The sequence below is a fragment of the Pleurodeles waltl genome, chromosome 10 (genome assembly GCF_031143425.1).
Source record: "Pleurodeles waltl isolate 20211129_DDA chromosome 10, aPleWal1.hap1.20221129, whole genome shotgun sequence".
Classification (NCBI taxonomy): Eukaryota; Metazoa; Chordata; class Amphibia; order Caudata; family Salamandridae; genus Pleurodeles; species Pleurodeles waltl.
In genome coordinates, this window is record NC_090449.1 from 327,467,114 (window position 1) to 327,491,291 (window position 24,178).

Here is a 24,178-nt window from a genome sequence, read left to right on the forward strand (position 1 = left end):
GGTCTGACTCCTCAGTCTGCACTTGTCGATGCTGCCGCTTGCAATGTTCCTATCAAGGTGACAGGTTTAAAGGCCCCACAATATAACATGGCCAAGAAAAAAAAATGTAAAAAACAGAATAAGAAACCAGGCACATGCACGACTACGCAAAGATGCAGATAACTTTTTACCGGCCTGCAATAGTAATACAAGTTTTACACAGGTCACAAGTTTTTAAAGGCCATCCCTGAGAGACTCAGCTTTTAGGGAGCAAACACAAAAGCAGACACTGCCCATTGTTTCTGCCCGGTCTCGAACCGGGGACCTTTCGCGTGTTAGGCGAACGTGATAACAACTACACTACAGAAACAAGCATGAGGGCTTGACTGAAGGAGCAAAATTCCCCTCATATGTTTGCCCGATTGCCTCTATACTTGATCAGCAGTTGCTCGCAAAGCGAGGAGTAAGTGTGAAAATTGCAGCGTTGTCAGCCAGCAAGCGTACACTCAGATGTACTGAAAAGTCACAGCTGCGGGTAGAGACAAATATCTGATGCCTAAATGCCTGAAACCAGAGCCTGTGAAAGCATCACACAGAGCACACTGAAAGCAAGCAGGAAGGAAGCCAAGGCATGGTGATCCTTTTTTTCTCCTGAGGCTAAAAATATTTTGCACAACAATGCTTTGAGTGGAATGAGGAATCTTCAAGCTTTGTGAATTTTGAGTAAAATTTGAGTGTTTTCTGCTAAAAAGGGTGTGTTGGGGATTTGGACCCGGACACCAACGAGCGAGGGCACAGAAGCACCACTGCTCAGACCCTGCTCCTAGGGTTGAGGGCAGAGAGTGGGCGAATACATCGCAAGGCAAGAAAATGCACATGGTTCTCTCTTCTGCAATATGACTAGAGTCATTTCCATGGTCGTCATCGAACATGACATAAAACGCCTCTATCCTTTAGACCTTTTGGCCCATAATTACAAGAGGATGACTGAGTGAGACGCTCTGCCAAATTTGGCAGCCTCGCACTCAGTCATTTTCAAAATGCAGGGAAGCGCCGTATTTAGTAGAATACAGCGCACCCCTGTGCTTCCCTCTGCGCCAGCTCTAAATTAGCTGCCGAGCACCAACGCAGCCATCCTTGCGCCATGGTACAAGGATGGCTGCGTGGAGGGGGAAATTGTTTTTGTTCAGGAAGGCACACCTTCCTGCACAACAGAAATCTTCAGTGGCGATATGTTCGTGCAGCACACATAGAAAGAGCAAAAATGAGGAGAAATGAAAACATTTCTGCTCGTTTCTCCACTATAACGACACCCATTGTATGGCGCTTGGTTTTTGGCGCTGCCACAGATTTACAAAAACTCGTAAAACTGGAGCCGCATCAAAATGCTATGGTGTTGCAGTGGCCCACCCAGAGCAACGCCCATTGCACGCCCCTTCCAGGGAAAGGGCTGCATGTGAAGGGGCCGTATTTACAAGGTGGTGTTAAGCCACAAAACGTGGTTGAACGGCGTCTTGTAAATACGGCACAGTACATAGTGCCACCGGGGCGTCACTAAAGATGATGTGCCGGTGGCGATAGGGCCTTGTAAGTCTGGCCCTTTCTTTGCTCAAGGTGTATGTTCTTGGTGAAGGTAGGAAAGCCATTTTCGCTCTCATACCTTCCTTCCTTGGCTGGCTTGACCACAGTAGGCCCAGGCTTCAATGGAAAGGTCAAAAAGGGAGCAACTGACTGCCGTAAGGTGTATCGTCTTCTCTTGGTGAGTTGAGACCGATGCCCTTGGAGCGTAGTACCTCACGATGGTGAGGGATAGACACAGCCTCTTTAATTTCAATTTACCTGTCAGGTGAGGTGGTAAATGCAAATAATGTGATAAAGCACAGCAACTTGCTGTTTCTGCCTGGCCTCGAACCAGGGACCGTTCGCGTGTAAGGCGAACGTGATAACCACTACACTATAGAAACAGACATGCCTGCTTACTTGCTTCATGTGGCTATGCATTGGACTGGAACCACTGCACTGGAAACAGACACACCTGCTTTCTTTATGTGGCTATGCTTTGGACTGGAATGCAAGGACTAAGGGACAATATTCATGACGCTCAAAGCTGAGCCTTTCTGACAGGATCTCTTCCTTTGGAAGAAAGGAACTGGGATCACTTTCATTCCAAGAGGTGATTTCAAAACCAGCCCTGCAATTACTTTGGAGAAGCACTGTGCATTTCATGTTCCAACGAGAAGTGCTGCTCCAACACAAAAAAGCAGTTAGAAAGAAATCCTGCACTCCTTCATCATGCCGAACTGCCTCGACACCAGTAGAAAGCATGCAATGCATTCCACCATGGCATCTTACAAGAGTGGAAAGCAGAAATACTCCTGTTTAAAAACAGATCGAACCTATGAAGGCACGGGCTCGTCCGGGATTTGAACCCGGGACCTCTCACACCCAAAGCGAGAATCATACCCCTAGACCAACGAGCCTGCTGCTGCAAAAGCCTTTCAAACATCTTCTGAAGTGTCTTTGTGAAAAAGCAGGGCCACTTGGAGACTCTCCTTCTAAGCGTGCCATAGCAATTGATGTTTTGTGCCAAGGGGTTTTTTTTTGCCTCTAGCAAGGCAAGAGGTAGTCAAGAAGCCCTATGCTAGCAAGCTGAACTGTGGCGCTGATGAGAAAAGCAGACCCTTTCTGGTAGTTGTACGCCTCCGCAGGACCTGGGCCCTTGCACCGTAGACTTCCAGACCAGAAGCACTGAAGGGCCTGCCATCTCTTGCGCCTGAGCCAGAGGAGCATGCCTCTTGTATTCAAGCACAATTGCTCGCTCAGTGCTCGATCAGGCGAGATTTATATGAGTGCCTCACAGGCCTGAAACACTCACCTGGGAGACGCGGGGTGGCTGAATTCCCAGAATGGCCTTCGATAGGAAAATCACCTCCTTTCCTCCCGACTCATTTCAGAATTGGGTGAAAATCGCAAGACAGTGTTCAGGGGTGCATGGGTACTGCCTACTCCCAGCTGCCTCTCTGTCTTCTTCATGTTAATTTCAAGTCACAAGGAGGGACCATTGCCATTCTGCTCCGCCCACCTAACCAGGAAACCCAGGTTGAGCTTGTCTGCCTGTTGTTGTTGCAGGGGCAGTGCCTTCTCTGCCCAAAAGTGGCAGGAGAGCCTCACTTCAAACGATGGAATCAACTGCTTAAGTAGAAACCAGCATGGTAGTTACAGTGATAAGGTGCAGCTCTAACAGAAGGCGTGACTGAGATGCCCCTTCCAGAAATACATGGAATGCTGATTGAGGGCCCAGCCGGAGGGTTGGTGGATTTCTTTTCATATGCTACAGCAGCTTGCAAAGATAGTGTTGTGGGGAGCTGGCTGTGCAAGCAGAGGAAGATTTAAGGGCAGAAAATAGACCTATCAGAAGTGCGATATGAACCCACAACTACATGAGCAAACCAGGATGCTTAGCTTAACTGAAGATCAAGCTCTCTTGAGGCTGCCGCCTTAGACCACTCGGCCATCCTGACAGCTGAGTCTGTGTTTAGGTCTGACTCCTCAGTCTGCACTTGTCGATGCTGCCGCTTGCAATGTTCCTATCAAGGTGACAGGTTTAAAGGCCCCACAATATAACATGGCCAAGAAAAAAAAAAGTAAAAAACAGAATAAGAAACCAGGCACATGCACGACTACGCAAAGATGCAGATAACTTTTTACCGGCCTGCAATAGTAATACAAGTTTTACACAGGTCACAAGTTTTTAAAGGCCATCCCTGAGTGAGACTAAGCTTTTAGGGAGCAAACACAAAAGCAGACACTGCCCATTGTTTCTGCCCGGTCTCGAACCGGGGACCTTTCGCGTGTTAGGCGAACGTGATAACCACTACACTACAGAAACAAGCATGAGGGCTTGACTGAAGGAGCAAAATTCCCCTCATATGTTTGCCCGATTGCCTCTATACTTGATCAGCAGTTGCTCGCAAAGCGAGGAGTAAGTGTGAAAATTGCAGCGTTGTCAGCCAGCAAGCGTACACTCAGATGTACTGAAAAGTCACAGCTGCGGGTAGAGACAAATATCTGATGCCTAAATGCCTGAAACCAGAGCCTGTGAAAGCATCACACAGAGCACACTGAAAGCAAGCAGGAAGGAAGCCAAGGCATGGTGATCCTTTTTTTCTCCTGAGGCTAAAAATATTTTGCACAACAATGCTTTGAGTGGAATGAGGAATCTTCAAGCTTTGTGTATTTTGAGTAAAATTTGTGTGTTTTCTGCTAAAAAGGGTGTGTTGGGGATTTGGACCCGGACACCAACGAGCGAGGGCACAGAAGCACCACTGCTCAGACCCTGCTCCTAGGGTTGAGGGCAGAGAGTGGGCGAATACATCGCAAGGCAAGAAAATGCACATGGTTCTCTCTTCTGCAATATGACTAGAGTCATTTCCATGGTCGTCATCGAACATGACATAAAACGTCTCTATCCTTTAGACCTTTTGGCCCATAATTACAAGAGGATGACTGAGTGAGACGCTCTGCCAAATTTGGCAGCCTCGCACTCAGTCATTTTCAAAATGCAGGGAAGCGCCGTATTTAGTAGAATACAGCGCACCCCTGTGCTTCCCTCTGCGCCAGCTCTAAATTAGCTGCCGAGCACCAACGCAGCCATCCTTGCGCCATGGTACAAGGATGGCTGCGTGGAGGGGGAAATTGTTTTTGTTCAGGAAGGCACACCTTCCTGCACAACAGAAATCTTCAGTGGCGATATGTTCGTGCAGCACACATAGAAAGAGCAAAAATGAGGAGAAATGAAAACATTTCTGCTCGTTTCTCCACTATAACGACACCCATTGTATGGCGCTTGGATTTTGGCGCTGCCACAGATTTACAAAAACTCGTAAAACTGGAGCAGCATCAAAATGCTATGGTGTTGCAGTGGCCCACCCAGAGCAACGCCCATTGCACGCCCCTTCCAGGGAAAGGGCTGCGTGTGAAGGGGCCGTATTTACAAGGTGGTGTTAAGCCACAAAACGTGGTTGAACGGCGTCTTGTAAATACGGCACAGTACATAGTGCCACCGGGGCGTCACTAAAGATGATGTGCCGGTGGCGATAGGGCCTTGTAAGTCTGGCCCTTTCTTTGCTCAAGGTGTATGTTCTTGGTGAAGGTAGGAAAGCCATTTTCGCTCTCATACCTTCCTTCCTTGGCTGGCTTGACCACAGTAGGCCCAGGCTTCAATGGAAAGGTCAAAAAGGGAGCAACTGACTGCCGTAAGGTGTATCGTCTTCTCTTGGTGAGTTGAGACCGATGCCCTTGGAGCGTAGTACCTCACGATGGTGAGGGATAGACACAGCCTCTTTAATTTCAATTTACCTGTCAGGTGAGGTAGTAAATGCAAATAATGTGATAAAGCACAGCAACTTGCTGTTTCTGCCTGGCCTCGAACCAGGGACCTTTCGCGTGTAAGGCGAACGTGATAACCACTACACTACAGAAACAGACATGCCTGCTTATTTGCTTCATGTGGCTATGCATTGGACTGGAACCACTGCACTGGAAACAGACACACCTGCTTTCTTTATGTGGCTATGCTTTGGACTGGAATGCAAGGACTAAGGGACAATATTCATGACGCTCAAAGCTGAGCCTTTCTGACAGGATCTCTTCCTTTGGAAGAAAGGAACTGGGATCACTTTCATTCCAAGAGGTGATTTCAAAACCAGCCCTGCAATTACTTTGGAGAAGCACTGTGCATTTCATGTTCCAACGAGAAGTGCTGCTCCAACACAAAAAAGCAGTTAGAAAGAAATCCCGCACTCCTTCATCATGCCGAACTGCCTCGACACCAGTAGAAAGCATGCAATGCATTCCACCATGGCATCTTACAAGAGTGGAAAGCAGAAATACTCCTGTTTAAAAACAGATCGAACCTATGAAGGCACGGGCTCGTCCGGGATTTGAACCCGGGACCTCTCACACCCAAAGCGAGAATCATACCCCTAGACCAAAGAGCCTGCTGCTGCAAAAGCCTTTCAAACATCTTCTGAAGTGTCTTTGTGAAAAAGCAGGGCCACTTGGAGACTCTCCTTCTAAGCGTGCCATAGCAATTGATGTTTTGTGCCAAGGGTTTTTTTTTTGCCTCTAGCAAGGCAAGAGGTAGTCAAGAAGCCCTATGCTAGCAAGCTGAACTGTGGCGCTGATGAGAAAAGCAGACCCTTTCTGGTAGTTGTACGCCTCCGCAGGACCTGGGCCCTTGCACCGTAGACTTCCAGACCAGAAGCACTGAAGGGCCTGCCATCTCTTGCGCCTGAGCCAGAGGAGCATGCCTCTTGTATTCAAGCACAATTGCTTGCTCAGTGCTCAATCAGGCGAGATTTATATGAGTGCCTCACAGGCCTGAAACACTCACCTGGGAGACGCGGGGTGGCTGAATTCCCAGAATGGCCTTCGATAGGAAAATCACCTCCTTTCCTCCCGACTCATTTCAGAATTGGGTGAAAATCGCAAGACAGTGTTCAGGGGTGCATGGGTACTGCCTACTCCCAGCTGCCTCTCTGTCTTCTTCATGTTAATTTCAAGTCACAAGGAGGGACCATTGCCATTCTGCTCCGCCCACCTAACCAGGAAACCCAGGTTGAGCTTGTCTGCCTGTTGTTGTTGCAGGGGCAGTGCCTTCTCTGCCCAAAAGTGGCAGGAGAGCCTCACTTCAAACGATGGAATCAACTGCTTAAGTAGAAACCAGCATGGTAGTTACAGTGATAAGGTGCAGCTCTAACAGAAGGCGTGACTGAGATGCCCCTTCCAGAAATACATGGAATGCTGATTGAGGGCCCAGCCGGAGGGTTGGTGGATTTCTTTTCATATGCTACAGCAGCTTGCAAAGATAGTGTTGTGGGGAGCTGGCTGTGCAAGCAGAGGAAGATTTAAGGGCAGAAAATAGACCTATCAGAAGTGCGATATGAACCCACAACTACATGAGCAAACCAGGATGCTTAGCTTAACTGAAGATCAAGCTCTCTTGAGGCTGCCGCCTTAGACCACTCGGCCATCCTGACAGCTGAGTCTGTGTTTAGGTCTGACTCCTCAGTCTGCACTTGTCGATGCTGCCGCTTGCAATGTTCCTATCAAGGTGACAGGTTTAAAGGCCCCACAATATAACATGGCCAAGAAAAAAAAAAGTAAAAAACAGAATAAGAAACCAGGCACATGCACGACTACGCAAAGATGCAGATAACTTTTTACCGGCCTGCAATAGTAATACAAGTTTTACACAGGTCACAAGTTTTTAAAGGCCATCCCTGAGTGAGACTAAGCTTTTAGGGAGCAAACACAAAAGCAGACACTGCCCATTGTTTCTGCCCGGTCTCGAACCGGGGACCTTTCGCGTGTTAGGCGAACGTGATAACCACTACACTACAGAAACAAGCATGAGGGCTTGACTGAAGGAGCAAAATTCCCCTCATATGTTTGCCCGATTGCCTCTATACTTGATCAGCAGTTGCTCGCAAAGCGAGGAGTAAGTGTGAAAATTGCAGCGTTGTCAGCCAGCAAGCGTACACTCAGATGTACTGAAAAGTCACAGCTGCGGGTAGAGACAAATATCTGATGCCTAAATGCCTGAAACCAGAGCCTGTGAAAGCATCACACAGAGCACACTGAAAGCAAGCAGGAAGGAAGCCAAGGCATGGTGATCCTTTTTTTCTCCTGAGGCTAAAAATATTTTGCACAACAATGCTTTGAGTGGAATGAGGAATCTTCAAGCTTTGTGTATTTTGAGTAAAATTTGTGTGTTTTCTGCTAAAAAGGGTGTGTTGGGGATTTGGACCCGGACACCAACGAGCGAGGGCACAGAAGCACCACTGCTCAGACCCTGCTCCTAGGGTTGAGGGCAGAGAGTGGGCGAATACATCGCAAGGCAAGAAAATGCACATGGTTCTCTCTTCTGCAATATGACTAGAGTCATTTCCATGGTCGTCATCGAACATGACATAAAACGCCTCTATCCTTTAGACCTTTTGGCCCATAATTACAAGAGGATGACTGAGTGAGACGCTCTGCCAAATTTGGCAGCCTCGCACTCAGTCATTTTCAAAATGCAGGGAAGCGCCGTATTTAGTAGAATACAGCGCACCCCTGTGCTTCCCTCTGCGCCAGCTCTAAATTAGCTGCCGAGCACCAACGCAGCCATCCTTGCGCCATGGTACAAGGATGGCTGCGTGGAGGGGGAAATTGTTTTTGTTCAGGAAGGCACACCTTCCTGCACAACAGAAATCTTCAGTGGCGATATGTTCGTGCAGCACACATAGAAAGAGCAAAAATGAGGAGAAATGAAAACATTTCTGCTCGTTTCTCCACTATAACGACACCCATTGTATGGCGCTTGGTTTTTGGCACTGCCACAGATTTTCAAAAACTCGTAAAACTGGAGCAGCATCAAAATGCTATGGTGTTGCAGTGGCCCACCCAGAGCAACGCCCATTGCACGCCCCTTCCAGGGAAAGGGCTGCGTGTGAAGGGGCCGTATTTACAAGGTGGTGTTAAGCCACAAAACGTGGTTGAACGGCGTCTTGTAAATACGGCACAGTACATAGTGCCACCGGGGCGTCACTAAAGATGATGTGCCGGTGGCGATAGGGCCTTGTAAGTCTGGCCCTTTCTTTGCTCAAGGTGTATGTTCTTGGTGAAGGTAGGAAAGCCATTTTCGCTCTCATACCTTCCTTCCTTGGCTGGCTTGACCACAGTAGGCCCAGGCTTCAATGGAAAGGTCAAAAAGGGAGCAACTGACTGCTGTAAGGTGTATCGTCTTCTCTTGGTGAGTTGAGACCGATGCCCTTGGAGCGTAGTACCTCACGATGGTGAGGGATAGACACAGCCTCTTTAATTTCAATTTACCTGTCAGGTGAGGTGGTAAATGCAAATAATGTGATAAAGCACAGCAACTTGCTGTTTCTGCCTGGCCTCGAACCAGGGACCTTTCGCGTGTAAGGCGAACGTGATAACCACTACACTATAGAAACAGACATGCCTGCTTACTTGCTTCATGTGGCTATGCATTGGACTGGAACCACTGCACTGGAAACAGACACACCTGCTTTCTTTATGTGGCTATGCTTTGGACTGGAATGCAAGGACTAAGGGACAATATTCATGACGCTCAAAGCTGAGCCTTTCTGACAGGATCTCTTCCTTTGGAAGAAAGGAACTGGGATCACTTTCATTCCAAGAGGTGATTTCAAAACCAGCCCTGCAATTACTTTGGAGAAGCACTGTGCATTTCATGTTCCAACGAGAAGTGCTGCTCCAACACAAAAAAGCAGTTAGAAAGAAATCCCGCACTCCTTCATCATGCCGAACTGCCTCGACACCAGTAGAAAGCATGCAATGCATTCCACCATGGCATCTTACAAGAGTGGAAAGCAGAAATACTCCTGTTTAAAAACAGATCGAACCTATGAAGGCACGGGCTCGTCCGGGATTTGAACCCGGGACCTCTCACACCCAAAGCGAGAATCATACCCCTAGACCAACGAGCCTGCTGCTGCAAAAGCCTTTCAAACATCTTCTGAAGTGTCTTTGTGAAAAAGCAGGGCCACTTGGAGACTCTCCTTCTAAGCGTGCCATAGCAATTGATGTTTTGTGCCAAGGGTTTTTTTTTTGCCTCTAGCAAGGCAAGAGGTAGTCAAGAAGCCCTATGCTAGCAAGCTGAACTGTGGCGCTGATGAGAAAAGCAGACCCTTTCTGGTAGTTGTACGCCTCCGCAGGACCTGGGCCCTTGCACCGTAGACTTCCAGACCAGAAGCACTGAAGGGCCTGCCATCTCTTGCGCCTGAGCCAGAGGAGCATGCCTCTTGTATTCAAGCACAATTGCTCGCTCAGTGCTCGATCAGGCGAGATTTATATGAGTGCCTCACAGGCCTGAAACACTCACCTGGGAGACGCGGGGTGGCTGAATTCCCAGAATGGCCTTCGATAGGAAAATCACCTCCTTTCCTCCCGACTCATTTCAGAATTGGGTGAAAATCGCAAGACAGTGTTCAGGGGTGCATGGGTACTGCCTACTCCCAGCTGCCTCTCTGTCTTCTTCATGTTAATTTCAAGTCACAAGGAGGGACCATTGCCATTCTGCTCCGCCCACCTAACCAGGAAACCCAGGTTGAGCTTGTCTGCCTGTTGTTGTTGCAGGGGCAGTGCCTTCTCTGCCCAAAAGTGGCAGGAGAGCCTCACTTCAAACGATGGAATCAACTGCTTAAGTAGAAACCAGCATGGTAGTTACAGTGATAAGGTGCAGCTCTAACAGAAGGCGTGACTGAGATGCCCCTTCCAGAAATACATGGAATGCTGATTGAGGGCCCAGCCGGAGGGTTGGTGGATTTCTTTTCATATGCTACAGCAGCTTGCAAAGATAGTGTTGTGGGGAGCTGGCTGTGCAAGCAGAGGAAGATTTAAGGGCAGAAAATAGACCTATCAGAAGTGCGATATGAACCCACAACTACATGAGCAAACCAGGATGCTTAGCTTAACTGAAGATCAAGCTCTCTTGAGGCTGCCGCCTTAGACCACTCGGCCATCCTGACAGCTGAGTCTGTGTTTAGGTCTGACTCCTCAGTCTGCACTTGTCGATGCTGCCGCTTGCAATGTTCCTATCAAGGTGACAGGTTTAAAGGCCCCACAATATAACATGGCCAAGAAAAAAAAAAGTAAAAAACAGAATAAGAAACCAGGCACATGCACGACTACGCAAAGATGCAGATAACTTTTTACCGGCCTGCAATAGTAATACAAGTTTTACACAGGTCACAAGTTTTTAAAGGCCATCCCTGAGTGAGACTAAGCTTTTAGGGAGCAAACACAAAAGCAGACACTGCCCATTGTTTCTGCCCGGTCTCGAACCGGGGACCTTTCGCGTGTTAGGCGAACGTGATAACCACTACACTACAGAAACAAGCATGAGGGCTTGACTGAAGGAGCAAAATTCCCCTCATATGTTTGCCCGATTGCCTCTATACTTGATCAGCAGTTGCTCGCAAAGCGAGGAGTAAGTGTGAAAATTGCAGCGTTGTCAGCCAGCAAGCGTACACTCAGATGTACTGAAAAGTCACAGCTGCGGGTAGAGACAAATATCTGATGCCTAAATGCCTGAAACCAGAGCCTGTGAAAGCATCACACAGAGCACACTGAAAGCAAGCAGGAAGGAAGCCAAGGCATGGTGATCCTTTTTTTCTCCTGAGGCTAAAAATATTTTGCACAACAATGCTTTGAGTGGAATGAGGAATCTTCAAGCTTTGTGTATTTTGAGTAAAATTTGTGTGTTTTCTGCTAAAAAGGGTGTGTTGGGGATTTGGACCCGGACACCAACGAGCGAGGGCACAGAAGCACCACTGCTCAGACCCTGCTCCTAGGGTTGAGGGCAGAGAGTGGGCGAATACATCGCAAGGCAAGAAAATGCACATGGTTCTCTCTTCTGCAATATGACTAGAGTCATTTCCATGGTCGTCATCGAACATGACATAAAACGCCTCTATCCTTTAGACCTTTTGGCCCATAATTACAAGAGGATGACTGAGTGAGACGCTCTGCCAAATTTGGCAGCCTCGCACTCAGTCATTTTCAAAATGCAGGGAAGCGCCGTATTTAGTAGAATACAGCGCACCCCTGTGCTTCCCTCTGCGCCAGCTCTAAATTAGCTGCCGAGCACCAACGCAGCCATCCTTGCGCCATGGTACAAGGATGGCTGCGTGGAGGGGGAAATTGTTTTTGTTCAGGAAGGCACACCTTCCTGCACAACAGAAATCTTCAGTGGCGATATGTTCGTGCAGCACACATAGAAAGAGCAAAAATGAGGAGAAATGAAAACATTTCTGCTCGTTTCTCCACTATAACGACACCCATTGTATGGCGCTTGGATTTTGGCGCTGCCACAGATTTACAAAAACTCGTAAAACTGGAGCAGCATCAAAATGCTATGGTGTTGCAGTGGCCCACCCAGAGCAACGCCCATTGCACGCCCCTTCCAGGGAAAGGGCTGCGTGTGAAGGGGCCGTATTTACAAGGTGGTGTTAAGCCACAAAACGTGGTTGAACGGCGTCTTGTAAATACGGCACAGTACATAGTGCCACCGGGGCGTCACTAAAGATGATGTGCCGGTGGCGATAGGGCCTTGTAAGTCTGGCCCTTTCTTTGCTCAAGGTGTATGTTCTTGGTGAAGGTAGGAAAGCCATTTTCGCTCTCATACCTTCCTTCCTTGGCTGGCTTGACCACAGTAGGCCCAGGCTTCAATGGAAAGGTAAAAAAGGGAGCAACTGACTGCCGTAAGGTGTATCGTCTTCTCTTGGTGAGTTGAGACCGATGCCCTTGGAGCGTAGTACCTCACGATGGTGAGGGATAGACACAGCCTCTTTAATTTCAATTTACCTGTCAGGTGAGGTGGTAAATGCAAATAATGTGATAAAGCACAGCAACTTGCTGTTTCTGCCTGGCCTCGAACCAGGGACCTTTCGCGTGTAAGGCGAACGTGATAACCACTACACTACAGAAACAGACATGCCTGCTTATTTGCTTCATGTGGCTATGCATTGGACTGGAACCACTGCACTGGAAACAGACACACCTGCTTTCTTTATGTGGCTATGTTTTGGACTGGAATGCAAGGACTAAGGGACAATATTCATGACGCTCAAAGCTGAGCCTTTCTGACAGGATCTCTTCCTTTGGAAGAAAGGAACTGGGATCACTTTCATTCCAAGAGGTGATTTCAAAACCAGCCCTGCAATTACTTTGGAGAAGCACTGTGCATTTCATGTTCCAACGAGAAGTGCTGCTCCAACACAAAAAAGCAGTTAGAAAGAAATCCCGCACTCCTTCATCATGCCGAACTGCCTCGACACCAGTAGAAAGCATGCAATGCATTCCACCATGGCATCTTACAAGAGTGGAAAGCAGAAATACTCCTGTTTAAAAACAGATCGAACCTATGAAGGCACGGGCTCGTCCGGGATTTGAACCCGGGACCTCTCACACCCAAAGCGAGAATCATACCCCTAGACCAACGAGCCTGCTGCTGCAAAAGCCTTTCAAACATCTTCTGAAGTGTCTTTGTGAAAAAGCAGGGCCACTTGGAGACTCTCCTTCTAAGCGTGCCATAGCAATTGATGTTTTGTGCCAAGGGGTTTTTTTTTGCCTCTAGCAAGGCAAGAGGTAGTCAAGAAGCCCTATGCTAGCAAGCTGAACTGTGGCGCTGATGAGAAAAGCAGACCCTTTCTGGTAGTTGTACGCCTCCGCAGGACCTGGGCCCTTGCACCGTAGACTTCCAGACCAGAAGCACTGAAGGGCCTGCCATCTCTTGCGCCTGAGCCAGAGGAGCATGCCTCTTGTATTCAAGCACAATTGCTCGCTCAGTGCTCGATCAGGCGAGATTTATATGAGTGCCTCACAGGCCTGAAACACTCACCTGGGAGACGCGGGGTGGCTGAATTCCCAGAATGGCCTTCGATAGGAAAATCACCTCCTTTCCTCCCGACTCATTTCAGAATTGGGTGAAAATCGCAAGACAGTGTTCAGGGGTGCATGGGTACTGCCTACTCCCAGCTGCCTCTCTGTCTTCTTCATGTTAATTTCAAGTCACAAGGAGGGACCATTGCCATTCTGCTCCGCCCACCTAACCAGGAAACCCAGGTTGAGCTTGTCTGCCTGTTGTTGTTGCAGGGGCAGTGCCTTCTCTGCCCAAAAGTGGCAGGAGAGCCTCACTTCAAACGATGGAATCAACTGCTTAAGTAGAAACCAGCATGGTAGTTACAGTGATAAGGTGCAGCTCTAACAGAAGGCGTGACTGAGATGCCCCTTCCAGAAATACATGGAATGCTGATTGAGGGCCCAGCCGGAGGGTTGGTGGATTTCTTTTCATATGCTACAACAGCTTGCAAAGATAGTGTTGTGGGGAGCTGGCTGTGCAAGCAGAGGAAGATTTAAGGGCAGAAAATAGACCTATCAGAAGTGCGATATGAACCCACAACTACATGAGCAAACCAGGATGCTTAGCTTAACTGAAGATCAAGCTCTCTTGAGGCTGCCGCCTTAGACCACTCGGCCATCCTGACAGCTGAGTCTGTGTTTAGGTCTGACTCCTCAGTCTGCACTTGTCGATGCTGCCGCTTGCAATGTTCCTATCAAGGTGACAGGTTTAAAGGCCCCACAATATAACATGGCCAAGAAAAAAAAAAGTAAAAAACAGAATAAGAAACCAGGCACATGCACGACTACGCAAAGATGCAGATAACTTTTTACCGGCCTGCAATAGTAATACAAGTTTTACACAGGTCACAAGTTTTTAAAGGCCATCCCTGAGTGAGACTAAGCTTTTAGGGAGCAAACACAAAAGCAGACACTGCCCATTGTTTCTGCCCGGTCTCGAACCGGGGACCTTTCGCGTGTTAGGCGAACGTGATAACCACTACACTACAGAAACAAGCATGAGGGCTTGACTGAAGGAGCAAAATTCCCCTCATATGTTTGCCCGATTGCCTCTATACTTGATCAGCAGTTGCTCGCAAAGCGAGGAGTAAGTGTGAAAATTGCAGCGTTGTCAGCCAGCAAGCGTACACTCAGATGTACTGAAAAGTCACAGCTGCGGGTAGAGACAAATATCTGATGCCTAAATGCCTGAAACCAGAGCCTGTGAAAGCATCACACAGAGCACACTGAAAGCAAGCAGGAAGGAAGCCAAGGCATGGTGATCCTTTTTTTCTCCTGAGGCTAAAAATATTTTGCACAACAATGCTTTGAGTGGAATGAGGAATCTTCAAGCTTTGTGTATTTTGAGTAAAATTTGTGTGTTTTCTGCTAAAAAGGGTGTGTTGGGGATTTGGACCCGGACACCAACGAGCGAGGGCACAGAAGCACCACTGCTCAGACCCTGCTCCTAGGGTTGAGGGCAGAGAGTGGGCGAATACATCGCAAGGCAAGAAAATGCACATGGTTCTCTCTTCTGCAATATGACTAGAGTCATTTCCATGGTCGTCATCGAACATGACATAAAACGCCTCTATCCTTTAGACCTTTTGGCCCATAATTACAAGAGGATGACTGAGTGAGACGCTCTGCCAAATTTGGCAGCCTCGCACTCAGTCATTTTCAAAATGCAGGGAAGCGCCGTATTTAGTAGAATACAGCGCACCCCTGTGCTTCCCTCTGCGCCAGCTCTAAATTAGCTGCCGAGCACCAACGCAGCCATCCTTGCGCCATGGTACAAGGATGGCTGCGTGGAGGGGGAAATTGTTTTTGTTCAGGAAGGCACACCTTCCTGCACAACAGAAATCTTCAGTGGCGATATGTTCGTGCAGCACACATAGAAAGAGCAAAAATGAGGAGAAATGAAAACATTTCTGCTCGTTTCTCCACTATAACGACACCCATTGTATGGCGCTTGGATTTTGGCGCTGCCACAGATTTACAAAAACTCGTAAAACTGGAGCAGCATCAAAATGCTATGGTGTTGCAGTGGCCCACCCAGAGCAACGCCCATTGCACGCCCCTTCCAGGGAAAGGGCTGCGTGTGAAGGGGCCGTATTTACAAGGTGGTGTTAAGCCACAAAACGTGGTTGAACGGCGTCTTGTAAATACGGCACAGTACATAGTGCCACCGGGGCGTCACTAAAGATGATGTGCCGGTGGCGATAGGGCCTTGTAAGTCTGGCCCTTTCTTTGCTCAAGGTGTATGTTCTTGGTGAAGGTAGGAAAGCCATTTTCGCTCTCATACCTTCCTTCCTTGGCTGGCTTGACCACAGTAGGCCCAGGCTTCAATGGAAAGGTCAAAAAGGGAGCAACTGACTGCCGTAAGGTGTATCGTCTTCTCTTGGTGAGTTGAGACCGATGCCCTTGGAGCGTAGTACCTCACGATGGTGAGGGATAGACACAGCCTCTTTAATTTCAATTTACCTGTCAGGTGAGGTGGTAAATGCAAATAATGTGATAAAGCACAGCAACTTGCTGTTTCTGCCTGGCCTCGAACCAGGGACCTTTCGCGTGTAAGGCGAACGTGATAACCACTACACTACAGAAACAGACATGCCTGCTTATTTGCTTCATGTGGCTATGCATTGGACTGGAACCACTGCACTGGAAACAGACACACCTGCTTTCTTTATGTGGCTATGCTTTGGACTGGAATGCAAGGACTAAGGGACAATATTCATGACGCTCAAAGCTGAGCCTTTCTGACAGGATCTCTTCCTTTGGAAGAAAGGAACTGGGATCACTTTCATTCCAAGAGGTGATTTCAAAACCAGCCCTGCAATTACTTTGGAGAAGCACTGTGCATTTCATGTTCCAACGAGAAGTGCTGCTCCAACACAAAAAAGCAGTTAGAAAGAAATCCCGCACTCCTTCATCATGCCGAACTGCCTCGACACCAGTAGAAAGCATGCAATGCATTCCACCATGGCATCTTACAAGAGTGGAAAGCAGAAATACTCCTGTTTAAAAACAGATCGAACCTATGAAGGCACGGGCTCGTCCGGGATTTGAACCCGGGACCTCTCACACCCAAAGCGAGAATCATACCCCTAGACCAACGAGCCTGCTGCTGCAAAAGCCTTTCAAACATCTTCTGAAGTGTCTTTGTGAAAAAGCAGGGCCACTTGGAGACTCTCCTTCTAAGCGTGCCATAGCAATTGATGTTTTGTGCCAAGGGTTTTTTTTTTGCCTCTAGCAAGGCAAGAGGTAGTCAAGAAGCCCTATGCTAGCAAGCTGAACTGTGGCGCTGATGAGAAAAGCAGACCCTTTCTGGTAGTTGTACGCCTCCGCAGGACCTGGGCCCTTGCACCGTAGACTTCCAGACCAGAAGCACTGAAGGGCCTGCCATCTCTTGCGCCTGAGCCAGAGGAGCATGCCTCTTGTATTCAAGCACAATTGCTCGCTCAGTGCTCGATCAGGCGAGATTTATATGAGTGCCTCACAGGCCTGAAACACTCACCTGGGAGACGCGGGGTGGCTGAATTCCCAGAATGGCCTTCGATAGGAAAATCACCTCCTTTCCTCCCGACTCATTTCAGAATTGGGTGAAAATCGCAAGACAGTGTTCAGGGGTGCATGGGTACTGCCTACTCCCAGCTGCCTCTCTGTCTTCTTCATGTTAATTTCAAGTCACAAGGAGGGACCATTGCCATTCTGCTCCGCCCACCTAACCAGGAAACCCAGGTTGAGCTTGTCTGCCTGTTGTTGTTGCAGGGGCAGTGCCTTCTCTGCCCAAAAGTGGCAGGAGAGCCTCACTTCAAACGATGGAATCAACTGCTTAAGTAGAAACCAGCATGGTAGTTACAGTGATAAGGTGCAGCTCTAACAGAAGGCGTGACTGAGATGCCCCTTCCAGAAATACATGGAATGCTGATTGAGGGCCCAGCCGGAGGGTTGGTGGATTTCTTTTCATATGCTACAGCAGCTTGCAAAGATAGTGTTGTGGGGAGCTGGCTGTGCAAGCAGAGGAAGATTTAAGGGCAGAAAATAGACCTATCAGAAGTGCGATATGAACCCACAACTACATGAGCAAACCAGGATGCTTAGCTTAACTGAAGATCAAGCTCTCTTGAGGCTGCCGCCTTAGACCACTCGGCCATCCTGACAGCTGAGTCTGTGTTTAGGTCTGACTCCTCAGTCTGCACTTGTCGATGCTGCCGCTTGCAATGTTCCTATCAAGGTGACAGGTTTAAAGGCCCCACAATATAACATGGCCAAGAAAAAAAAAAGTAAAAAACAGAATAAGAAACCAGGCACATGCACGACTACGCAAAGATGCAGATAACTTTTTACCGGCCTGCAATAGTAATACAAGTTTTACACAGGTCACAAGTTTTTAAAGGCCATCCCTGAGTGAGACTAAGCTTTTAGGGAGCAAACACAAAAGCAGACACTGCCCATTGTTTCTGCCCGGTCTCGAACCGGGGACCTTTCGCGTGTTAGGCGAACGTGATAACCACTACACTACAGAAACAAGCATGAGGGCTTGACTGAAGGAGCAAAATTCCCCTCATATGTTTGCCCGATTGCCTCTATACTTGATCAGCAGTTGCTCGCAAAGCGAGGAGTAAGTGTGAAAATTGCAGCGTTGTCAGCCAGCAAGCGTACACTCAGATGTACTGAAAAGTCACAGCTGCGGGTAGAGACAAATATCTGATGCCTAAATGCCTGAAACCAGAGCCTGTGAAAGCATCACACAGAGCACACTGAAAGCAAGCAGGAAGGAAGCCAAGGCATGGTGATCCTTTTTTTCTCCTGAGGCTAAAAATATTTTGCACAACAATGCTTTGAGTGGAATGAGGAATCTTCAAGCTCTGTGTATTTTGAGTAAAATGTGTGTGTTTTCTGCTAAAAAGGGTGTGTTGGGGATTTGGACCCGGACACCAACGAGCGAGGGCACAGAAGCACCACTGCTCAGACCCTGCTCCTAGGGTTGAGGGCAGAGAGTGGGCGAATACATCGCAAGGCAAGAAAATGCACATGGTTCTCTCTTCTGCAATATGACTAGAGTCATTTCCATGGTCGTCATCGAACATGACATAAAACGCCTCTATCCTTTAGACCTTTTGGCCCATAATTACAAGAGGATGACTGAGTGAGACGCTCTGCCAAATTTGGCAGCCTCGCACTCAGTCATTTTCAAAATGCAGGGAAGCGCCGTATTTAGTAGAATACAGCGCACCCCTGTGCTTCCCTCTGCGCCAGCTCTAAATTAGCTGCCGAGCACCAACGCAGCCATCCTTGCGCCATGGTACAAGGATGGCTGCGTGGAGGGGGAAATTGTTTTTGTTCAGGAAGGCACACCTTCCTGCACAACAGAAATCTTCAGTGGCGATATGTTCGTGCAGCACACATAGAAAGAGCAAAAATGAGGAGAAATGAAAACATTTCTGCTCGTTTCTCCACTATAACGACACCCATTGTATGGCGCTTGGATTTTGGCGCTGCCACAGATTTACAAAAACTCGTAAAACTGGAGCAGCATCAAAATGCTATGGTGTTGCAGTGGCCCACCCAGAGCAACGCCCATTGCACGCCCCTTCCAGGGAAAGGGCTGCGTGTGAAGGGGCCGTATTTACAAGGTGGTGTTAAGCCACAAAACGTGGTTGAACGGCGTCTTGTAAATACGGCACAGTACATAGTGCCACCGGGGCGTCACTAAAGATGATGTGCCGGTGGCGATAGTGCCTTGTAAGTCTGGCCCTTTCTTTGCTCAAGGTGTATGTTCTTGGTGAAGGTAGGAAAGCCATTTTCGCTCTCATACCTTCCTTCCTTGGCTGGCTTGACCACAGTAGGCCCAGGCTTCAATGGAAAGGTCAAAAAGGGAGCAACTGACTGCCGTAAGGTGTATCGTCTTCTCTTGGTGAGTTGAGACCGATGCCCTTGGAGCGTAGTACCTCACGATGGTGAGGGATAGACACAGCCTCTTTAATTTCAATTTACCTGTCAGGTGAGGTGGTAAATGCAAATAATGTGATAAAGCACAGCAACTTGCTGTTTCTGCCTGGCCTCGAACCAGGGACCTTTCGCGTGTAAGGCGAACGTGATAACCACTACACTACAGAAACAGACATGCCTGCTTATTTGCTTCATGTGGCTATGCATTGGACTGGAACCACTGCACTGGAAACAGACACACCTGCTTTCTTTATGTGGCTATGCTTTGGACTGGAATGCAAGGACTAAGGGACAATATTCATGACGCTCAAAGCTGAGCCTTTCTGACAGGATCTCTTCCTTTGGAAGAAAGGAACTGGGATCACTTTCATTCCAAGAGGTGATTTCAAAACCAGCCCTGCAATTACTTTGGAGAAGCACTGTGCATTTCATGTTCCAACGAGAAGTGCTGCTCCAACACAAAAAAGCAGTTAGAAAGAAATCCCGCACTCCTTCATCATGCCGAACTGCCTCGACACCAGTAGAAAGCATGCAATGCATTCCACCATGGCATCTTACAAGAGTGGAAAGCAGAAATACTCCTGTTTAAAAACAGATCGAACCTATGAAGGCACGGGCTCGTCCGGGATTTGAACCCGGGACCTCTCACACCCAAAGCGAGAATCATACCCCTAGACCAACGAGCCTGCTGCTGCAAAAGCCTTTCAAACATCTTCTGAAGTGTCTTTGTGAAAAAGCAGGGCCACTTGGAGACTCTCCTTCTAAGCGTGCCATAGCAATTGATGTTTTGTGCCAAGGGTTTTTTTTTTGCCTCTAGCAAGGCAAGAGGTAGTCAAGAAGCCCTATGCTAGCAAGCTGAACTGTGGCGCTGATGAGAAAAGCAGACCCTTTCTGGTAGTTGTATGCCTCCGCAGGACCTGGGCCCTTGCACCGTAGACTTCCAGACCAGAAGCACTGAAGGGCCTGCCATCTCTTGCGCCTGAGCCAGAGGAGCATGCCTCTTGTATTCAAGCACAATTGCTCGCTCAGTGCTCGATCAGGCGAGATTTATATGAGTGCCTCACAGGCCTGAAACACTCACCTGGGAGACGCGGGGTGGCTGAATTCCCAGAATGGCCTTCGATAGGAAAATCACCTCCTTTCCTCCCGACTCATTTCAGAATTGGGTGAAAATCGCAAGACAGTGTTCAGGGGTGCATGGGTACTGCCTACTCCCAGCTGCCTCTCTGTCTTCTTCATGTTAATTTCAAGTCACAAGGAGGGACCATTGCCATTCTGCTCCGCCCACCTAACCAGGAAACCCAGGTTGAGCTTGTCTGCCTGTTGTTGTTGCAGGGGCAGTGCCTTCTCTGCCCAAAAGTGGCAGGAGAGCCTCACTTCAAACGATGGAATCAACTGCTTAAGTAGAAACCAGCATGGTAGTTACAGTGATAAGGTGCAGCTCTAACAGAAGGCGTGACTGAGATGCCCCTTCCAGAAATACATGGAATGCTGATTGAGGGCCCAGCCGGAGGGTTGGTGGATTTCTTTTCATATGCTACAGCAGCTTGCAAAGATAGTGTTGTGGGGAGCTGGCTGTGCAAGCAGAGGAAGATTTAAGGGCAGAAAATAGACCTATCAGAAGTGCGATATGAACCCACAACTACATGAGCAAACCAGGATGCTTAGCTTAACTGAAGATCAAGCTCTCTTGAGGCTGCCGCCTTAGACCACTCGGCCATCCTGACAGCTGAGTCTGTGTTTAGGTCTGACTCCTCAGTCTGCACTTGTCGATGCTGCCGCTTGCAATGTTCCTATCAAGGTGACAGGTTTAAAGGCCCCACAATATAACATGGCCAAGAAAAAAAAAAGTAAAAAACAGAATAAGAAACCAGGCACATGCACGACTACGCAAAGATGCAGATAACTTTTTACCGGCCTGCAATAGTAATACAAGTTTTACACAGGTCACAAGTTTTTAAAGGCCATCCCTGAGAGACTCAGCTTTTAGGGAGCAAACACAAAAGCAGACACTGCCCATTGTTTCTGCCCGGTCTCGAACCGGGGACCTTTCGCGTGTTAGGCGAACGTGATAACAACTACACTACAGAAACAAGCATGAGGGCTTGACTGAAGGAGCAAAATTCCCCTCATATGTTTGCCCGATTGCCTCTATACTTGATCAGCAGTTGCTCGCAAAGCGAGGAGTAAGTGTGAAAATTGCAGCGTTGTCAGCCAGCAAGCGTACACTCAGATGTACTGAAAAGTCACAGCTGCGGGTAGAGACAAATATCTGATGCCTAAATGCCTGAAACCAGAGCCTGTGAAAGCATCACACAGAGCACACTGAAAGCAAGCAGGAAGGAAGCCAAGGCATGGTGATCCTTTTTTTCTCCTGAGGCTAAAAATATTTTGCACAACAATGCTTTGAGTGGAATGAGGAATCTTCAAGCTTTGTGTATTTTGAGTAAAATTTGAGTGTTTTCTGCTAAAAAGGGTGTGTTGGGGATTTGGACCCGGACACCAACGAGCGAGGGCACAGAAGCACCACTGCTCAGACCCTGCTCCTAGGGTTGAGGGCAGAGAGTGGGCGAATACATCGCAAGGCAAGAAAATGCACATGGTTCTCTCTTCTGCAATATGACTAGAGTCATTTCCATGGTCGTCATCGAACATGACATAAAACGCCTCTATCCTTTAGACCTTTTGGCCCATAATTACAAGAGGATGACTGAGTGAGACGCTCTGCCAAATTTGGCAGCCTCGCACTCAGTCATTTTCAAAATGCAGGGAAGCGCCGTATTTAGTAGAATACAGCGCACCCCTGTGCTTCCCTCTGCGCCAGCTCTAAATTAGCTGCCGAGCACCAACGCAGCCATCCTTGCGCCATGGTACAAGGATGGCTGCGTGGAGGGGGAAATTGTTTTTGTTCAGGAAGGCACACCTTCCTGCACAACAGAAATCTTCAGTGGCGATATGTTCGTGCAGCACACATAGAAAGAGCAAAAATGAGGAGAAATGAAAACATTTCTGCTCGTTTCTCCACTATAACGACACCCATTGTATGGCGCTTGGTTTTTGGCGCTGCCACAGATTTACAAAAACTCGTAAAACTGGAGCAGCATCAAAATGCTATGGTGTTGCAGTGGCCCACCCAGAGCAACGCCCATTGCACGCCCCTTCCAGGGAAAGGGCTGCGTGTGAAGGGGCCGTATTTACAAGGTGGTGTTAAGCCACAAAACGTGGTTGAACGGCGTCTTGTAAATACGGCACAGTACATAGTGCCACCGGGGCGTCACTAAAGATGATGTGCCGGTGGCGATAGGGCCTTGTAAGTCTGGCCCTTTCTTTGCTCAAGGTGTATGTTCTTGGTGAAGGTAGGAAAGCCATTTTCGCTCTCATACCTTCCTTCCTTGGCTGGCTTGACCACAGTAGGCCCAGGCTTCAATGGAAAGGTCAAAAAGGGAGCAACTGACTGCCGTAAGGTGTATCGTCTTCTCTTGGTGAGTTGAGACCGATGCCCTTGGAGCGTAGTACCTCACGATGGTGAGGGATAGACACAGCCTCTTTAATTTCAATTTACCTGTCAGGTGAGGTGGTAAATGCAAATAATGTGATAAAGCACAGCAACTTGCTGTTTCTGCCTGGCCTCGAACCAGGGACCTTTCGCGTGTAAGGCGAACGTGATAACCACTACACTATAGAAACAGACATGCCTGCTTACTTGCTTCATGTGGCTATGCATTGGACTGGAACCACTGCACTGGAAACAGACACACCTGCTTTCTTTATGTGGCTATGCTTTGGACTGGAATGCAAGGACTAAGGGACAATATTCATGACGCTCAAAGCTGAGCCTTTCTGACAGGATCTCTTCCTTTGGAAGAAAGGAACTGGGATCACTTTCATTCCAAGAGGTGATTTCAAAACCAGCCCTGCAATTACTTTGGAGAAGCACTGTGCATTTCATGTTCCAACGAGAAGTGCTGCTCCAACACAAAAAAGCAGTTAGAAAGAAATCCTGCACTCCTTCATCATGCCGAACTGCCTCGACACCAGTAGAAAGCATGCAATGCATTCCACCATGGCATCTTACAAGAGTGGAAAGCAGAAATACTCCTGTTTAAAAACAGATCGAACCTATGAAGGCACGGGCTCGTCCGGGATTTGAACCCGGGACCTCTCACACCCAAAGCGAGAATCATACCCCTAGACCAACGAGCCTGCTGCTGCAAAAGCCTTTCAAACATCTTCTGAAGTGTCTTTGTGAAAAAGCAGGGCCACTTGGAGACTCTCCTTCTAAGCGTGCCATAGCAATTGATGTTTTGTGCCAAGGGTTTTTTTTTTGCCTCTAGCAAGGCAAGAGGTAGTCAAGAAGCCCTATGCTAGCAAGCTGAACTGTGGCGCTGATGAGAAAAGCAGACCCTTTCTGGTAGTTGTACGCCTCCGCAGGACCTGGGCCCTTGCACCGTAGACTTCCAGACCAGAAGCACTGAAGGGCCTGCCATCTCTTGCGCCTGAGCCAGAGGAGCATGCCTCTTGTATTCAAGCACAATTGCTCGCTCAGTGCTCGATCAGGCGAGATTTATATGAGTGCCTCACAGGCCTGAAACACTCACCTGGGAGACGCGGGGTGGCTGAATTCCCAGAATGGCCTTCGATAGGAAAATCACCTCCTTTCCTCCCGACTCATTTCAGAATTGGGTGAAAATCGCAAGACAGTGTTCAGGGGTGCATGGGTACTGCCTACTCCCAGCTGCCTCTCTGTCTTCTTCATGTTAATTTCAAGTCACAAGGAGGGACCATTGCCATTCTGCTCCGCCCACCTAAC

The 24,178-nt window shown here is 48.3% G+C and overlaps 19 non-coding genes across 19 annotated transcripts; all 19 read right to left on the minus strand.

Annotated features, from left to right (window-relative positions):
* Nucleotides 1-276: 276 nt before the first annotated feature.
* Nucleotides 277-349, minus strand: TRNAV-AAC (transfer RNA valine (anticodon AAC)). Its single transcript has one exon. It is a non-coding gene; the product is annotated as a tRNA-Val (tRNA).
* A 2,038-nt stretch (nt 350-2,387) lies between these two features.
* TRNAP-UGG (transfer RNA proline (anticodon UGG)) lies at nt 2,388-2,459 on the minus strand. The gene has a single exon. It is a non-coding gene; the product is annotated as a tRNA-Pro (tRNA).
* A 1,336-nt stretch (nt 2,460-3,795) lies between these two features.
* On the minus strand, nt 3,796-3,868 carry TRNAV-AAC (transfer RNA valine (anticodon AAC)). The gene has a single exon. It is a non-coding gene; the product is annotated as a tRNA-Val (tRNA).
* Nucleotides 3,869-5,389: 1,521 nt separating this feature from the next.
* On the minus strand, nt 5,390-5,462 carry TRNAV-UAC (transfer RNA valine (anticodon UAC)). Its single transcript has one exon. It is a non-coding gene; the product is annotated as a tRNA-Val (tRNA).
* A 1,852-nt stretch (nt 5,463-7,314) lies between these two features.
* Nucleotides 7,315-7,387, minus strand: TRNAV-AAC (transfer RNA valine (anticodon AAC)). Its single transcript has one exon. It is a non-coding gene; the product is annotated as a tRNA-Val (tRNA).
* Nucleotides 7,388-8,908: 1,521 nt separating this feature from the next.
* On the minus strand, nt 8,909-8,981 carry TRNAV-UAC (transfer RNA valine (anticodon UAC)). Its single transcript has one exon. It is a non-coding gene; the product is annotated as a tRNA-Val (tRNA).
* A 444-nt stretch (nt 8,982-9,425) lies between these two features.
* On the minus strand, nt 9,426-9,497 carry TRNAP-UGG (transfer RNA proline (anticodon UGG)). Its single transcript has one exon. It is a non-coding gene; the product is annotated as a tRNA-Pro (tRNA).
* A 1,336-nt stretch (nt 9,498-10,833) lies between these two features.
* TRNAV-AAC (transfer RNA valine (anticodon AAC)) lies at nt 10,834-10,906 on the minus strand. Its single transcript has one exon. It is a non-coding gene; the product is annotated as a tRNA-Val (tRNA).
* A 1,521-nt stretch (nt 10,907-12,427) lies between these two features.
* Nucleotides 12,428-12,500, minus strand: TRNAV-UAC (transfer RNA valine (anticodon UAC)). The gene has a single exon. It is a non-coding gene; the product is annotated as a tRNA-Val (tRNA).
* Nucleotides 12,501-12,944: 444 nt separating this feature from the next.
* Nucleotides 12,945-13,016, minus strand: TRNAP-UGG (transfer RNA proline (anticodon UGG)). Its single transcript has one exon. It is a non-coding gene; the product is annotated as a tRNA-Pro (tRNA).
* A 1,336-nt stretch (nt 13,017-14,352) lies between these two features.
* On the minus strand, nt 14,353-14,425 carry TRNAV-AAC (transfer RNA valine (anticodon AAC)). The gene has a single exon. It is a non-coding gene; the product is annotated as a tRNA-Val (tRNA).
* Nucleotides 14,426-15,946: 1,521 nt separating this feature from the next.
* On the minus strand, nt 15,947-16,019 carry TRNAV-UAC (transfer RNA valine (anticodon UAC)). The gene has a single exon. It is a non-coding gene; the product is annotated as a tRNA-Val (tRNA).
* Nucleotides 16,020-16,463: 444 nt separating this feature from the next.
* On the minus strand, nt 16,464-16,535 carry TRNAP-UGG (transfer RNA proline (anticodon UGG)). Its single transcript has one exon. It is a non-coding gene; the product is annotated as a tRNA-Pro (tRNA).
* Nucleotides 16,536-17,871: 1,336 nt separating this feature from the next.
* On the minus strand, nt 17,872-17,944 carry TRNAV-AAC (transfer RNA valine (anticodon AAC)). The gene has a single exon. It is a non-coding gene; the product is annotated as a tRNA-Val (tRNA).
* Nucleotides 17,945-19,465: 1,521 nt separating this feature from the next.
* On the minus strand, nt 19,466-19,538 carry TRNAV-UAC (transfer RNA valine (anticodon UAC)). Its single transcript has one exon. It is a non-coding gene; the product is annotated as a tRNA-Val (tRNA).
* Nucleotides 19,539-19,982: 444 nt separating this feature from the next.
* Nucleotides 19,983-20,054, minus strand: TRNAP-UGG (transfer RNA proline (anticodon UGG)). Its single transcript has one exon. It is a non-coding gene; the product is annotated as a tRNA-Pro (tRNA).
* Nucleotides 20,055-21,388: 1,334 nt separating this feature from the next.
* On the minus strand, nt 21,389-21,461 carry TRNAV-AAC (transfer RNA valine (anticodon AAC)). The gene has a single exon. It is a non-coding gene; the product is annotated as a tRNA-Val (tRNA).
* Nucleotides 21,462-22,982: 1,521 nt separating this feature from the next.
* On the minus strand, nt 22,983-23,055 carry TRNAV-UAC (transfer RNA valine (anticodon UAC)). Its single transcript has one exon. It is a non-coding gene; the product is annotated as a tRNA-Val (tRNA).
* Nucleotides 23,056-23,499: 444 nt separating this feature from the next.
* On the minus strand, nt 23,500-23,571 carry TRNAP-UGG (transfer RNA proline (anticodon UGG)). The gene has a single exon. It is a non-coding gene; the product is annotated as a tRNA-Pro (tRNA).
* Between the last annotated feature and the right edge of the window lie 607 nt (nt 23,572-24,178).